Source organism: Lemur catta, unplaced genomic scaffold (assembly GCF_020740605.2).
Source record: "Lemur catta isolate mLemCat1 unplaced genomic scaffold, mLemCat1.pri scaffold_55_ctg1, whole genome shotgun sequence".
Classification (NCBI taxonomy): Eukaryota; Metazoa; Chordata; class Mammalia; order Primates; family Lemuridae; genus Lemur; species Lemur catta.
The window spans coordinates 904,474-920,357 of record NW_025423860.1 but is presented as its reverse complement, the minus strand read 5'-3'; the positions used below and the strand labels follow the sequence as shown (position 1 = coordinate 920,357).

At 43.7% G+C, this 15,884-nt stretch overlaps 1 protein-coding gene across 1 annotated transcript in view; it reads left to right on the top strand.

The window, feature by feature from the left end:
• The first annotated feature begins 1,272 nt into the window (after positions 1-1,272).
• LOC123629879 overlaps positions 1,273-15,884 on the top strand; it is a 44,596-nt gene continuing 29,984 nt past the window's right edge. The window contains exon 1 of the mRNA XM_045539237.1: positions 1,273-1,692. The gene's annotated coding sequence lies outside the window, so the exon portion shown is untranslated. The remainder of the gene's footprint in view (positions 1,693-15,884) is intronic.

Sequence of the window (15,884 nt, the reverse complement as noted above, 5' to 3'; positions counted from 1 at the left end):
AAGGCCGGTTTTCATCTTCTTTGTCCTCATTGCACCGTGGCGTGAGAAGGGGCCAGCGCTTTCAATGCGGACGCCCTATTTCAAATGTCACGTATGCTTAGAACTTCCAGCTCTACACACTAGAGTCTGGAAACCAGGTTTGCGGGAAACTAGGCTCGCGGTTGGGAGAATGAGATCACTGACTCGCTGGGCACCCCGCGCCCGTCCTCCTGCCCAGGCCAGGTTGCTAATCAGGTAACTTCTTATCTTCTTATCCTAATTGCCTACTCAGCCGCAATGGCCGCGCGCACTCCGCTGGGTCTCAATTGCTCAAAGGGCTGCCGAGTTTGCGGCGGGGAGGCTGGGCCTGCGGGCGGCGCGGAAAGCGCTCCCACCCCGACCTCCGGCCGCCTGGACGGGACGCGGCTCGCCACTCCGCCCCCAGACCACCCCGGTCGCCCTGACACTGCCATGGCCCTGCGCTCTGTCTCCCGGGCTTTGCAGCTTCGCTGCCGCGGCGCCTCCCTCATCCTCCCCGCGTGGCGGCAGGGAGCAGGGACGGCGTGTGTCCCCGCCAAGCTGCCCGCGGGGGTCGCGTGTGGGGAGCGCTGGTCGCTGGGCGGGGTGTGCGACTGTGTGTGAGAGAGAGAGAGGTGTGTGTGTGAGGTGTGTGTCACAGAAGTGTATGTGTGAGAGGTGTGTATGTGACAGAGGTATGTGTGAGAGAAATGTGTGAGAGGTGTGTGTGTGTGAGAGAGAGGAGTGAGAGAGAGAGGAGTGTGAGAGAGGAGTGTGTGAGAGAGAGAGGAGTGTGCGCGCGCGCGTGTGTGTGTGAGAGAGAGGAGTGTGCGCGCGCGCGTGTGTGTGTGAGAGAGAGGAGTGAGAGAGGAGTGTGAGAGAGGAGTGTGTGTGTGAGAGAGGAGTGTGAGAGAGAGGAGTGTGTGTGTGAGAGAGGAGTGTGAGAGGTGTGCACGCGTGTGTGAGAGGAGTGTGTGTGTGAGAAGAGTATGTGCGCTGTGTGTGTGTGAGAGGAGTGTGTGTGAGGAGTGTGTGTGAGAGAGGAGTGTGCGCGCGCGCGTGTGTGTGTGTGAGAGAGGAGTGTGAGAGAGAGGAGTGTGTGCATATGTGTGTGAGAGAGAGAGGAGTGTGAGAGGAGTGAGAGAGAGAGGAGTGTGCGAGCGCGCTGGCGCGCAGCGGGAGAGGGAAGGAGGGATGGGGGGAGGCGGCGGGCAGCGAAGGGAGGGGCGGGCGGTGGCGGCGGGGCGGGAGCGGCTGTGGCTGGGAGGGGACAGCTCCGGGCTCAGCGGTGACACTCGGAGCGAACACACACTCCCCGCTCGGAGCCGCCAGACAGCGGAGCGAACCGAGCCGCGCGCCGGCATCGTCCCGCCGCCCGGCGCCCGCACGCCCCCCGCCTTTTCAAAGGCCCTCCTGCCGCTCCCAGCTCCGCCCGGGACTCCCCGGCCCGCGCGGCTCCCGGCTTCGCTTCGCGGCCACTTCGGCGGCCGCCCGCTGCGCGCCCTCGCCCGCCTTTGAAGTTTGCTGTGCCGGCCGCAAAGTTGGGACGCTTCGGCCGACGGAATTTTTCGCTTCTCCCCGCTCCGCCCCCGCCCTCCGGTCGCCCGGTTCCCGGACGCCGGCGCCGGGCTGCTCCCGCCGCACCTCGGGGCGGCCGCTCTCCGCCTCCCCCGGGAGGCCGGACGGATCTCTGAGGTGAGCGGCGAGAGCAGGCAGAGCCCGACGCCCGAGCGGCAGCGCCGGCGCAGGGGCGCTCGCTCGCGGGCTCCCGCGGGCCCGATTCTGAAGCGCCGGCGGGGCTCCCAAGGGCGCCGGCTCCCGGGAGCTGCGGGCAGCGGGGTGCCGGGCGGGTTTCCCTCGGGTTCCAGGCTGCCCCCGTGGCGGGGCGGCCCCGAGAAACGCTAGGCGGCGGACGGACGTCGCGCTGGCGGGGAAGGCGCGGGGACCGGGACCCGGGGTGCGGCGGGGTCCGGGAAGCCGCGGAGCCTTCACCCCGCGCAGGCCCGCCCGCCGGGAGCGCCGTGCCCCCTCTCCAGGCCCGCGCCCTCCGGCCCGCGGGAAGGTCTGCGGGGCCGGGGTGTGCGGGGCGGCTGCGGGGGGCGAAGGGTGCGAGGTCGGGGCGGCGTCGTCAGAGAAACTTCCCCGGGCGGAGCGGGGGGCCTGGGGCCGGCTCGTACTTCGCTCCGAGGGCAAAGCCGCCCCCGGTGGGACCCTCCCGCCACAGCCGGGCGCCTCGGCGTCGCGGCCTCGGCCGTCCGTGCGCAGGTCGGGGCGCGCCGGCCGCGCCACCTTCCCTCCCGGCTGCGACACGCGGGGCCGCGCCCGCGACTCCGGGTCCCAGCTGTTTCCTTGGGGCCCGTGGCGAGCTGCCCGAGGTGGGGGGCGATGTCGTCTGCTCGTGCGCCCTTCCTGCCCGCACCCGGCCCCAGCAGGGGCGAGCGTCCCCCAGCGTCCTGCACCGCCCCGCACCGGCCCCGCCCGCTGGCGCCGAGCTGCCCCTGCGGGGTGCTGCCCACCCTGGCTGCGGGCACGAGTGGCTCCCGGAAGCCGAGACCTGGAGCGGGAAATGAACCCGAGCAAACGTCTGTGTGTGTCTTTTGCAGAGTTTTTAGCAACTTCCTGGGGTTGATGGATTTGTTCGCTGCTTGTCTGAGGGTCCCGCTGGATGGCAGGGACAATCTGCGTTTGCATTTAGTTGATCTCGGCAGACACGCGGCTCTCTCCTCCCTCTCCCCCGCACCCTCCTCCTCCTCTCCTCCCCCTCCTCCCTCTCCCCTCCCCTCCCCCTCCTCCCTCTCCCCCCTCCTCCACCTCCTCCCTCTCCCCCCTCCTCCCCCTTTCCCTCCCCCCTCCGCCCCGTCCCGTCCCCTGAGCGCCCGGGACGGGGGAGTCGTCAGTGCAAATAAATGGGGCCTGCTCCGCTCTCCACCCCTGCAGACAAGCAGAGCCCTCCCTGGGGTCCCAGAAGGGGAGAGAAAACCTCCTTCCCAAGGGGGCGGTTGCTGAGGGTTTGGTGGGATCCAACTGCTCTGTTATCCCGGAAGAAGTGATGGATGGACGCTATGTGTATGGAGCAGAGGGTAGCGAGGGCGATCGGCATTTATTATCATTCATTACTGTTTATTGAGAGTGATAATAAGGCCCTAACCCTCCCTGAGGACTCGTGTTTATACTTGATTGCATGTCAGTCTCTTATTACAGTGGTTTCAGAAAGTGAAAACGCCAAAACGGCATTAATTCCTCACAGTCCTTCTGCATATGGGATTAATCAAATGTCAGAAAGATACTGTCATTTTATCAGACTTTTAATTCGTGAACTTTTAGAAGGTTGTACTCTTTATGAAATGTCATTTGCCTCAGTCTGTCTGCTTAAAGTTTAAAAATCTTGGCAACATAATTAATTATGGTCCCGATTCCCATTTTCAATCTAAACCTGTATTCAGGATTATATTAAAATACCCCTTATTCTTCAAAAGTGACTCTTACGAGTTTAAATTCCTGGAGGGGGTAAGGGGACAACTGGGAACAAGGGGCCAAGAAGTTAGAGAAATTAGGACTATTTCAGATTTCTCTTAAAAATCCTTTACTTCTTCCTTTAAGGAAAGAAATTTCGAGTCCCTTCTCTGCACAGTTCTTAACTTCAGTGAATGTCCTTAATCTTTACCACACGCTTGAAACATAACAGCTTGCAGCCTTGCCTGCATCATTGTTTTCATTTGTGTGTCAGGACATTTTATTCATTAAACCTGTATGTCAAAGACTCAGGCTCAGCATGGCAGTAACACTCTGTTTTAATTAGTAAGTATCATAAAAAAGAAGCTAGAACTCTGTAATAGGACTAAATTGCTATGAATTATGTGTGGTTTAAATTACGCATTCATTTTAGCAGAAATCAAGCCACGAATATAAAACATCTTTTAATCACTTGCAGATACAGCTTTTATCTCTTAAGATGTTAACAAAATATATAATTGGAAAGTACTCTTCTAAGAGTAAGGGAAGCCCCTACCCTCAGTTTATTTGTCCTGGGTCTGTTTGACGTTCATGTGATAAAGTATGAATGTTAAAGACTCAAAACTGATGTCACAGCCTTTGCACTGTCGTGCAGAGGCTATGGTGCGTTGGAAGCAGCCACAGTGGGTTGGTCCTCAGATAACTTAATGCAAAGACTTTTTAACAGCTCAGAGTGCTAACCACTATACGATCCCGGCAAGAGGCTTTTTCAATTGGCTTTATGAACCTTGGCGATTCAGATTTCAGTTTTCTCACTTGGACTCACCAAAGAGACTCTCTGGTAGGGGGAAAAATATGTTCTAAAACTCTAATAAACTATTTGAAATGAACGGGGGTGTAGAAATAAAGTGTATCTGTTGTTATCTTTGTGTATTTATTTCTATAGCAGTTCTATTCAGACTGTCCAGAGGTCAGAATTTTTATTTTAAAACTGAGTGTTTTTCTTGCTGTTGTTAGAACATATTACTTTGATATGATGGATGAGCAGATACTGGAAATGGAATGATTGCACCTGAATTATCAGAAAGCCTGGGAGCAGTGTGTGAATTGCACATAATACGTGCTGATTAAAATGATTTTAATCTCCCTTCCTGAGTTTCTTTGTGATGAGGAGGTTGATACCTGTGACCAACCAGTGCTCGCTCCCACTTTTTCTGCTCGGTCTTCTTGTCAGCCCTAGCCTGGGGGAGCCAGGGGCCCACAGCAGCAGCTCACAGATTGAACCCTGCCAGAGTCAGTCGCCACGAGCTACTGATTAGGAAGAAAGTATATCCCGTAGTCATCTGTGGGTCAAAGGCAAGCATAACCAACAAAAATAATCCAGCTAATTCATTTGACCTTGAAATAATAGCTAGACCTTATAAATGTTTATTTGGAAGGATTATTCTGAAGAACATAATTTATTCTTCCCCTGTTGGTTCACAGCCATTTAGTAGAAGCCACAGCATAACTGAATAATAAATAGTAAACCACACCAAATGTTTGCTTTGAAAGCTGATTTTATTTTAAATTTTTATTTTTTTAAAATTAGTTTGTGTTTTATTTTTAATTTGTGTACAGTAAAATTCATTCTTCATGGTGTAGGTTCTGTGAATTTTGACAAATGGGAAGAATGACGTGTCCACCATCATAGTTATGCTATGGAATAATTCTGTCACTCCAAAAATTCTCTCACACTATGCCTCTTTGATGTCATCCTCTTCCCTTAACCTAATTCCTGGTAACTACTGATCTATGTTCCTTTCTAATAGTTTTGCCTTGAAAACTGGTTTTAAAATCAAAGTCCTTCGGTATCTACTAAATACTCCTTTTAAAAATACTTTGCATTTCGTGCCTTGAAGTTAGGATAAATTCTGCTTTATTTTTCCGTTATATTACAAGAGCAAAATTAAATGACATCTAGGATGCATGCCGTCACGCTTCCATGTTTATTTCCACCTAGGAAGAACAGTACATACTTCATTGTCATTAAAAACAATAACAGAGTATGACATGGAAAAATAAAAATGCTAATATTTTATTGTATCATATAGTGGTATGTTGACTATAAATTCAGTTATATATTTGGGAAAAACCACAGCATTTCAGTTTGAGTCTGCGTTTGCTTGGATGCATGTATTTCCTGTATTTCTTGAAACTTCTGAGATGACACCCGGCATTTGCTGTTCCATAGCCTATGAGTGCCCCAGCCAGTGCTAAAAGCAGGATTCTTGGCTGCCTACTTCCTAAACACATAACCCAAAGATTTAATATTCACACCTTTTTTTCCTTTTGGTATTTTACTAAAAACTGCACACCAACAAATACATGAATTTTAGTCCTTTAAAATATTTGGAAAACATGAAGTATATCTTATTAATCCCCTCCCAAATAAAAAATGAGTTGCTTGTTTTACATTTTAAAAATTAAGGATAGAGAATTTGATCAATGTGGAGTAAAAAGCCAGCTAGCAATATGTTTCTGTAGATTTTTCCTCTTGGAATGAAGAGACAGATTTGACCACAGAACAGCTGGGTATTGGGTCCTATTACAATGTCAATTTTTTTCAAGGAACTTATTGAGTTAAATTTGATTTAAATTTCACTTTGAAGTCCAGAGACCTCATGTTTATAAGAAAAGTATAGAAACTTCCAAGATTACATGTCATTATTCCTTCAATAATTTCCGGATGCTTTGGAAGCTGATTTATTTTAGTAAATTAGTGAATGAGTCTTGGTTTTCATTTGTTAATTTTTTCCTGTAGCAAATTTGAACATGACACATACTTAATGTTTCCTATAGTTCTCTGAAGTATTTTTAGTTTCACTTATGAAAACTGAAATGAATCTAAAAAAATATGGATGGAGGTAGTAGTATAAATATATAGTTAATTTACCAAATGTCTCTTTTAATTCTTCTTTTGAAATAACTTGTTCCCTTTTCATAGTTGTGAGAAAATAACATTTTTAGAAATAATGGGGTTATATAAAGTTTGGAAGGAACTTGATAAAAACATGATTATGGATGATTAGAAGTCAGCTCATTTGAGCGGAACTCTTAGACACTCTCTTGGCAGGATGGAGACGTTTAAATGTAACAACCAAATTACAAAAATGGAGTTAACAACATCCATGCATTTCTAATGGGAATGATTTCAGCCGATACCACAAATAGTGGTGACCAGCTGAAATAAATGGAGACTGTACAAGTTTCTGTCGATGTTTCTTCCCTCTAAGAGAATATCAAGGTAAACACCCTCTTCTTCCAGCTGTGTGCTCAGAGAACATATATTCCAAATTGGACTATACTCAAATGTGTGTTTTATCAACAACTAAAAATCACCATAACTATATCTTCTTTTCTGAAGCAATGTCCTTATATATACAGATGTATATAAAATATGAGATTGAAATTTAATGTTTTTGAAAATAAGCAGTAAAATCTGAACTCATAATTAGAAATACCTGTAAGGTGTGATATCTTGTTTTTGAAATCACCATGACTATTTTTACAAATTATAATATAGGAACTATGAACAAGTTAGTATATGCAACACAGACAATACTGTATCCAGACAGTTGGTAAACAAAATGAGGGGGTGGCATTGTGGTACTTTCTTGAAAATATTGATATTGTGTTTAAGAGAGAAAAGCTAGTGTAAAAGGGCCTGAGTTGTTTTGGATTGCTTTCTTCAATTTAGATGCTATGGTGTTAGGTGCCTACTGGAATGTAGATGGTTACAATTTACAGCACATTGTAGTGAAAAGTAAACCATAGTAATCCATATACAACTTGGAGACGGCTTTGATGACTGAGTTTAATTCATATATATGCTAAGCTTGTAGGCATTGCCAAGTGGAACATTATGCATTTTATCCAGTGATGAAATACATTTCTTGTTAAATTATCTGTCATATAAAAAAAACCCACACAAACATAAACATACTTGATCCATTTGAGTAATTTTGTTAAAAATACATTAGAAAACATATAAGTACCTTTTTATGCATAACACTAGCATATATATATCATGATGTAGATCTAAATATCATGTGTATGTTGATAGTCCTCAAGGTTATAATTTCATATTAAATTACAGCATTCACTAAAATTCATTGATACGGTCAAAAGCTTCAAATTTGGACTGATTCACAAGTAATTAGATCCTGTAATTGAAGAGGCATTTGTTGCCAACAGGGTAACAGAGTTTGCTAGCTAGAACACCTGGCAAACTGGAAAAGGACAGCAATTGTTTATCTCTTTGCTTCCCTGAGTCTCTGATATTGTTAGTTCTATTGGGTGATCTGTCGAAGTTTGTGAAAATGTGCTATGAAAATACATTACTTTTTTATGGAAAAATAAAACTACCTCCAAATGGAGACAAAACTGTGCCCCTCTAATTAATGATCGCAGTAGCAAGATTCACCATACTAGCAGATGAAGTAACAGGTGGGTCACAGGAGAGATGGCCTGGGAGATACCAGGGAAGCCACCCTGCCCCCAGATGTTACCTGGGCCTCTCAGGGTACTAAAAGACTACCTGAAAAATAATTTTTCCTTTACTTTTAAAGTAATTTTTTTATTGTCCCCTATAAATATGAAAATAGCCCTGCCATGGGAAATGGATAAACTGATATCAGCTAATGTATTACCAAGATATGTTAATAGCTAGATAAAGCCAGATAGGAATGAGGCCAGCTTAGACAAAGTTTTAGAGAGGGGTGATATATCTATATATGTGTGTATGTATGTCTGTGTATACATATATTTATATCCTCTAGGCTCTACTGTTTTGGACAGTCTACCTTTAGTATATACCTGCTCTTTATTCTCTTCCCCTGATAATTCTCAGTTTGTTATAAAAGTATTAAGTTACGTCCTGGGTCAGCTTCATGGGCCACTCTTAGAGGGACCTGGGGCTTGGCTGAATGCTCCAGTGTCACCATCTTGAAATTCCTAATTTTTGAACAAGAGGTCTTGCCCTGGGCCCCACAAATTATGTAACCCATGCTCATTATGCCGTGGTGTGAATCAAAGATTTAAAATTCTGATGTCCGGGAAATAGAAAGTGCATTTGAGATTAACTTTGCAAGGTTAGGCCCAGTGAATATTTGCATTTAAAAACTTGTCTTTTAAGGACAATACAATGAAAGATACGAGATACTCTTTTAATTTTGTGGTGGAAGTTTCCCGTTGCCTCTGAAGTCACACGGAGTAGGTATCCAGCTTCTGAGAGCACCGGCCTGGTAAAGCAAAGGCCTCTGAAAGGGAGCGTCCTCTTTGTTTCATTGCGGTGGACAAGATGCCCCATTATAGTGTAAGAAGGAAATAGCAGATCTATTAATATTTATATTCACTTTTATGTATAAATAATGAAATTAAGTTTTATGACTATTAATAATAAACAAATTAACAAAGGCACAGTCTTACTCAGCGTATCAGATGGTCGTGGAACAACAAAAAATGGAAATGGTGACAGCTTCTCTGAAGTAAAAATGATGACATTCTGCTGGGCGTGATGGCACGTGCCTATAGACCCCATCACTTGGGAGGCTGGAGCAGGAGAATTGCTTGAGCCCAGTAGTTCGAGGCTGTGTTGCTTTATGATCGCAACTGTGAATAGCCACTGTACTGCAGCCTGGGGAACATGGCAAGGTCCCATCTCGAAAAAATAAAGTAGTAATAATAATAATAATAATAGTGACATTCTTATTAGCCCTGTTCACAAAACACCACTGATATTAACTTGAAAAAAATTTGAAATGTACAATGTCATCCACTATAGTTATGATACTCATCCCAGTATAGATTGCCTTTAAGTATTTTATACATTACACATTAATATATATATATTTTTAAATCACAGTTCTAAGAGGTTTGAAGACCACGGTGTAGACAATACATTATAGAATGAGAGGTCTTGAAAGGAGTTGAGCAGGAAGCTGAAAAATTTCCCACATAAACTAGTCACTGTTGCCGGGAGTATTCTTAGTTATTTGTATAAGCATTTCATAATTCCTCTGTTATCAATAGATATTATATGCTGTTATGTTCTGAAAATTTCAGTATTCTGATAGTTTAAAAAATACTTCCCAACACTTTTCATGAATATCATCGTATTAGTCCATTTTGCATTGACATAAAGGAATACCTGAGGCTGGGTAATTTATAAAGAGAAGAGATTTATTGGGCTCATGCTTCTGCGGGCTGTACAAGAAGCATTGCATCAGCAGCTGCTTCTGGTGGGGGCTTCAGGGAGCTTCCCATCAAGGTGGAAGGTGAGGGGGAGCAGGTGTGTCACATGGCAAGAGATGAGCAAGAGAGGGAGGAGGAGGTGCCAGGCTCCACACAACCTGCTCTCTCGGGAATTAATAAAGGGAGACCTTACTCATTATTGCAGGAGGGCACCGGGCCACTCCTGAGGGGATCGGCACAGGACCCAGGCACCCCCCATCGGGCCCCACATCCAATGCAGGGATCACATTTCATCGTGAGATTTGGAGGAGCCAAACATCCAAACCATATCAGTTGTGTTACATTTTAAAGTTTTTCTTTAAAATTTTATTGCTTTTCAGTTAAGTTAGTTATTAACCGATGTTACAGTTGTTTCTGTGCTTTGAATTTTACAACAGAAATGGAAATGACTATTTATTAATAATAGTATAACTTTATATAACCCTTGGTTGTTATAGGCCTTCCACATCCATCATTTTCCTTAATCCTCAGAGCAACCCAGTGAGGAAGATACTGTATCCTCTTACGCCTGAGAAACCTGACACTCCATTTTAGTGAAGAGACTTACCTAAACTTGCAGAAACTTTTTAAATAAAGTCATAAGTTTTTGGTTTCAGAAGCAAAACTGATGAAAATTTCTAAAAATTTTAAGTTGAGATTAATTGCCAAATTCATTCACATGGACCCAATTTGCTTAGAATGTTTTTTGCAATTTAATGATTCGGAGTATCATTTATTAAGCCTGCATCCACGAGACCATAATTCTAGGCTTCCTGTGCACTGTTTGTTTTTGGTAATAGTTAGCTAATAGAGAATTTTTAGGGGAAACCATTAAACTTTTCCACTTTCAAATCATTATTTAAGGTGCAGCAGAAACAACTTCTCTTTGAGAGTAAAAACACTCTAGTTCTAAATGGCGCTAAGGGCTACCAGTGATAAACAGATAAATAACGCCTAACATCTATCCTTCCAGAAGGTTAGTCTTTTTTAATAGGGAAATCATGGAAAGTATAATAGAGTTTCCATCTCAGAATGTGTGTAGGTTCTGATGTAAACCTCCCCTGGCCTTCCCACACCCCCAGCCACCATTCGCACAAATTCTGCTCCAATCGTAAAAGGCAAGCTCGATTATCAGTTTGCTTTCTTAAGCCTACTTATAGCTGTGAGACTGTCTCTTGAAATCAAATCCCTTTTCCTTTCTTTAGCCTTCTTGATTAGTCCGACTGACCAGCCATTCAAATCTGGGTGTTAAAATGTTCTAGGATATGCTATGTGTTGAGTCTGAGCTCTCTCTCTTTCTGCATACACATGTAATAGAGCCTTTGCCATACCTTGGAGACAAGTTATCTGATAAAAGAAAAAATAAAAACATTTTCTTCAGTAAGTAGAGCCTAATAAGAAAATTGGGGATTAAAAAAGTAAGTTATAAGTTTATTAGAGACCCATAACCCATGATATTTAAACACACTCCAATTACGTATGGCAGCTGTATCACTGAAAAATCAATAAGTCACAGAATCCCTTTTGAAAATTAGTAATGATTAGTGGTAATTCACCTATACAGTTATTACATTATTCCATTAATTATGTGGCATTCTTGAGAGGTAAGAGGTGAAATTAGATCAGCCTAAGATTTTTAAAATGGATTATTTCAAAATATTGAATGAAACTGTATGTTTCAGTGAAATAATGAGAACTATCATAGACATATATATGAGGATATATTCTATTCTAAAAGCTTAAAGCCCTTTGAAATATAAGAAAAAATAAGTTCAGACCGTAAAAGTATTTATACACCCATATTAATACTCCAGCCACCAAATTCAATCTGTAATTTAAAAAGAAAATCTGTACATTTAAAGTTCATTCACACATTTACAAAGCAGTGACAACAACCAGGCAGTTTTGAAACCTCTTTTTCTCTTGGCAGCAGCCTCTATTTTCTGTAATGACCACGGAACATTGTGGACCCCAAGCTGCAGCTTTTTCCTTAGCGCTTCCTTTAAAAAAAAAACAAAACAAACCACACCTAACTGTATATCTTACTTCCTTGCGGGGAGAAGGATGACATAATTGTGGGTCTGAATTCCCACACCAGGTCAGTATTTGTGGTTTGTCATCTCTGTAATTGCTGTAGGTTTATATGCTTGTATCATTTCATCATAATTTGCTATAAACGCATTATTAGAAATGACTGTGGGGTCTGTCTTCAGCGTCTGCCTTTTGAAAGTGTCCTTTTCTTTAATCATCTCTTAAGCCAGAGATAATAATGCAGAACAACCCAGGAACTGATGTTGATCCTCCGTGCGTTAATCTCAACACGTGCCTCTGAAATCCTTGGCTAGATCTAGCGCCTGAGGAGCCTGAGCAGGCTCACCTTTGAACCAGTTCTAATCTAGTTTTGTTTATTAAACAACATTGATGTCCTCAGATACAGTGTAGCAAAGCTAAAAAATATTAAGAGTTTACTGTTGTTGATGTGATTGTTTTTAAAAATCCAACACTGTGGCCTTTCCTTTGTTCTTCTTTCTAGTCAGTCTCTACTTGAATAGGGTCCTAACCTCTTACCTTAGAGGTTAGGTGAATAAAGATAGAATAATCTGATGCTGGAACTCCTTCTATCTCCATTTGAAGAGCAAGTCGAAACATGTCTTTTGCTGTTGAATAAAATTTTGCAACCAGTTTGAGAAACTGGCCTACACCATTTAAAGATAAATAGAACCTTTTTAGTTTTAAAAGAGTACTCACATCATTATTTCATTTAATCTTATAACAATCCTGGGAATAATTGTCTCCATTTTGTAGATGAGGTAATTGAGATTGAAAGAGATTAAAAGACTCACTCAAAGTACAAAAGCAGATAATGTGATAATGGTTTGGTTAGGACTTCTTCAACTCAGATCTTTTTACTCTAAGTGATCTTTTTTTGTTTTGCTTTGGCAGCCTTTTAACTGTACCAAAATTTGAATGAATGATTGAATGAATGAATGAATGAAAAAATAAAAATTGCATGATAGTGGAGGATGGAAGAGTGAAGAGCAGACCAAAAATTAAATTCAGGTGTTGGCAAGAACGTTCGATCGTGAATTGACAGGAAACTAAGATGTGGGAAGAGCTCACCTGAGACCCTGAGACACATGAGCTAGGAGAGAATGAGAGGGAATAAAAAGGGAAGTGATGTGTTAACTATGCTTTCTGCTGGGTTCTCCAAATTACTAGATTGTTAGGAACCAGTGTCCTTGGAGAATATTATCTAATCTTTCCAAAGATGTGTCTTGGTTTGTTTTTTTTGGGGGGGGGGTGGTGCTTAGATAAGAGGGCTGGTAGAATAAATACATATTTGAATTTTAAATTATTTCTTTTTGCTAAAGCATAACAACTACATACTTGTGTACCTTCTTTTTTCTTCTTTTTTTTTCTAGAAATAAGAATATTTCTAGGGCATGGAAAGGGTTTAACTATTTTAACTATTTAAGATCCCTGGTATATCTACTCACTCATCTATCTGTGGATCATATTACCTTCATTATAGTTATTTTTAAATTACTACTTTGGTTACGTCATGTGCTTTGGCACTGGAGGCCACCACAAATTCTCTGTGGTGATAGACAGGCTTTAGTGCTGACACATCAAAAAAACTGCTTGGAGAAGGTGAAGCTTGAGAACCATCAGCTATTTGGGAAAATATGGGATTAGGCCCATGGAGTGAAGCATCACTTTTTTAATCTGTGGTATTTGTTATTCTGTGGTAGTAATGAATGGTTTCTTCTTGATAATATTTTATTTATTAGTGTTTTTCCAAACTCCGCTAAGTACACGAGTGGTCCACTGGTTCGTTACTGGGCTTTAAGAGAAACACGAACTACTCAGAGAGAATGGACTTCTCTTTTATGTAAATAAGGTAGAGAAAAGAGATCACTGTGAAATAACGTGGCCATAATAATAGTTCTCTTAAAAAAAGGAAGAAAGGATATGGACAGTCTCTATTTCATCCACTCCTCTCCCTAAATAGACGTCTAAAATATTAAATATTAAACCTTGGTAATGAATGAAAATTAGAGATCAGAATGTTTGAACAACCAAAGTGCTGGAGGTGAATATCATAGTGCTGCCACTATCAGGTGATAGGTCTTAGTATTTGGGGAGTTTGAAAATAAAAATACATGAGAATACTAGGGTCGGAAGCGACAAAGCCATATAACCCGGCTACTCAAAGTGCAGTCCATGAACTGTCGGGTCCGCATCTCCCAGGCGCTTGTCAGAAAGGGACCATTTTCAAGACCCTGCCCCCCAGACCCATTGAACAAGAACCTGCATTTTGATGGGAAAACTGGGTAATTCGTGTGCACATTAAGGGTTGAGAAGCACTATTCTATACCATGCCTGCTCTCAGATCAGAATGTATCCCAGCCAGGTCAAAATTTACACGTTTTCAGAGGAAAGAGGCCCTCCTGAGTAATGCACTGTATTTATCCTTACCAGGACATTTTTGTATTCTTAAGGACGGAAAAGAGGCTTCCTTATACCGTATGTCAGACTGCTTTGCTCTCTGCTAGTAGCTTCTTGAAAGCAGTATAATTCAGCAACTATTTATCTGGCGCCTACTTTATGCTAGGAGACTAAAAACAGCTGCGCAGGTGATCTAAAGATAGGTGAAGGGTAATTTCTGCTCCTAAACTTATGTCATGTAAGCCTCATGGAGATCTTTTCTGTAGGGACGAGAAAAAATATATTTAAAAAAAATATAATTCAAATAAGATAAAGTACCATAAGAAACAAAGTCTCAAGTTTCACCAGAGGACTCTGATTCCACGTTATCGGCCTCCGGGGCTTCCAGGGGACTGGCAATAGGCACTTGATAAACACCAGTTGACTTCCTGACAGTGTACAGGGAGAGCTCAGATAACATATCGTCTAAGTAAACACCCCCCTGCCACAATCCTGTTAAGACTCTCCCCGGAGATTTTATAGCACTCTTTTTTTTTGTTTGTCACTCTGGACAGTCAGGAAGCATCCTTCCTCTGCCGGGACACCTCCTGCTTTTCAAACTCCTTCCTTCGGGGTCTGTGCCTTGCTGAGCTCAGTCTCCTTCCCTCAAAAGCCATGCTGGGCCAGATCTCTGATACGTCTCTCATCTGACAATGGGCCTCCAAGCCTCTGCCATCCTCCCTGAGCTTAGCACTGGCCGGTTGTCCCTCACGGAATGCCACTGGCAGGCCACAGTGAGCCAGTGCCTGTGTCCTCATCCCTGCGGCTTGGCAGTGTGTCCCTCTTGACGGCTGATGGTGGCAGTTAACCCACAGGTGAGGCAGCTTCCCGGGTGTGAAGCCTGGGAGGACCTTGCCCTTCCCCTCTCTCTTTCCTCAGTGTCCTCAACTGTGAAACATCCCCACTGGCTCTGGGTGGCTCACTTTTCATCTGAGTCTCTGCTGAAATGTTGCTTCCTCAGAGAGGCCGTCTTTGACCACTCGGCCCAGAAGGGCTCCTTCTCCCCCCACCCACCCTGTCTCCGTAATTCCCTTCCGGCCTCTCAGCCAGTGTTGTTTTCCTTACAGTGCTCACTGCTCTCTGGAATCAGCATATTAATTGCATTTCCTTGTTTGCTTGTGCATCATGTCTCTAACCCACCAGCACAGGCTCTGCAAGCTCACGATCGGCACACGTGTTGTTTGCTGGCCTGTCCGCAGCGGCTCGGGCAGTGCTGGCAGCAGTTGCCGTGTCAGCTGGGAGCTCTCCCATCCCGCCATGCTGACTCTTTGAAAAGTTTCTGTTGTCACTGCCTCCTTGGTGGTATCGCTGCTTATTACGTCACTAGAAACTAGGTTATAAAACATTTCTTTGATCCAGACTTTAGGGAGGGTGCAGCCCAGATGTTTAGCAGACAGAGCTGGCAGAACCACCAAAGCCGTTTTTAAAACCAGATTTGTCTTGAGAACAGGAATATCTTTGAGCTTGAATCATTTAAGTACCTTGTTTTGTTAATGTGGTAACTAGACCTAGAAAGACCTTTTGAATTTTTAAGATCCTTTGAGAAGGCAGTACGTATGATTCGAGATAGATAGATAGATGGAAAGTGTGTAAAAATTCAAGGTTGTTGCTGATGGACGAGTGAAAAGTTGGGTAGTGTTTTAGAAAATTTTTTTCCTGCTATAGTATTCTGT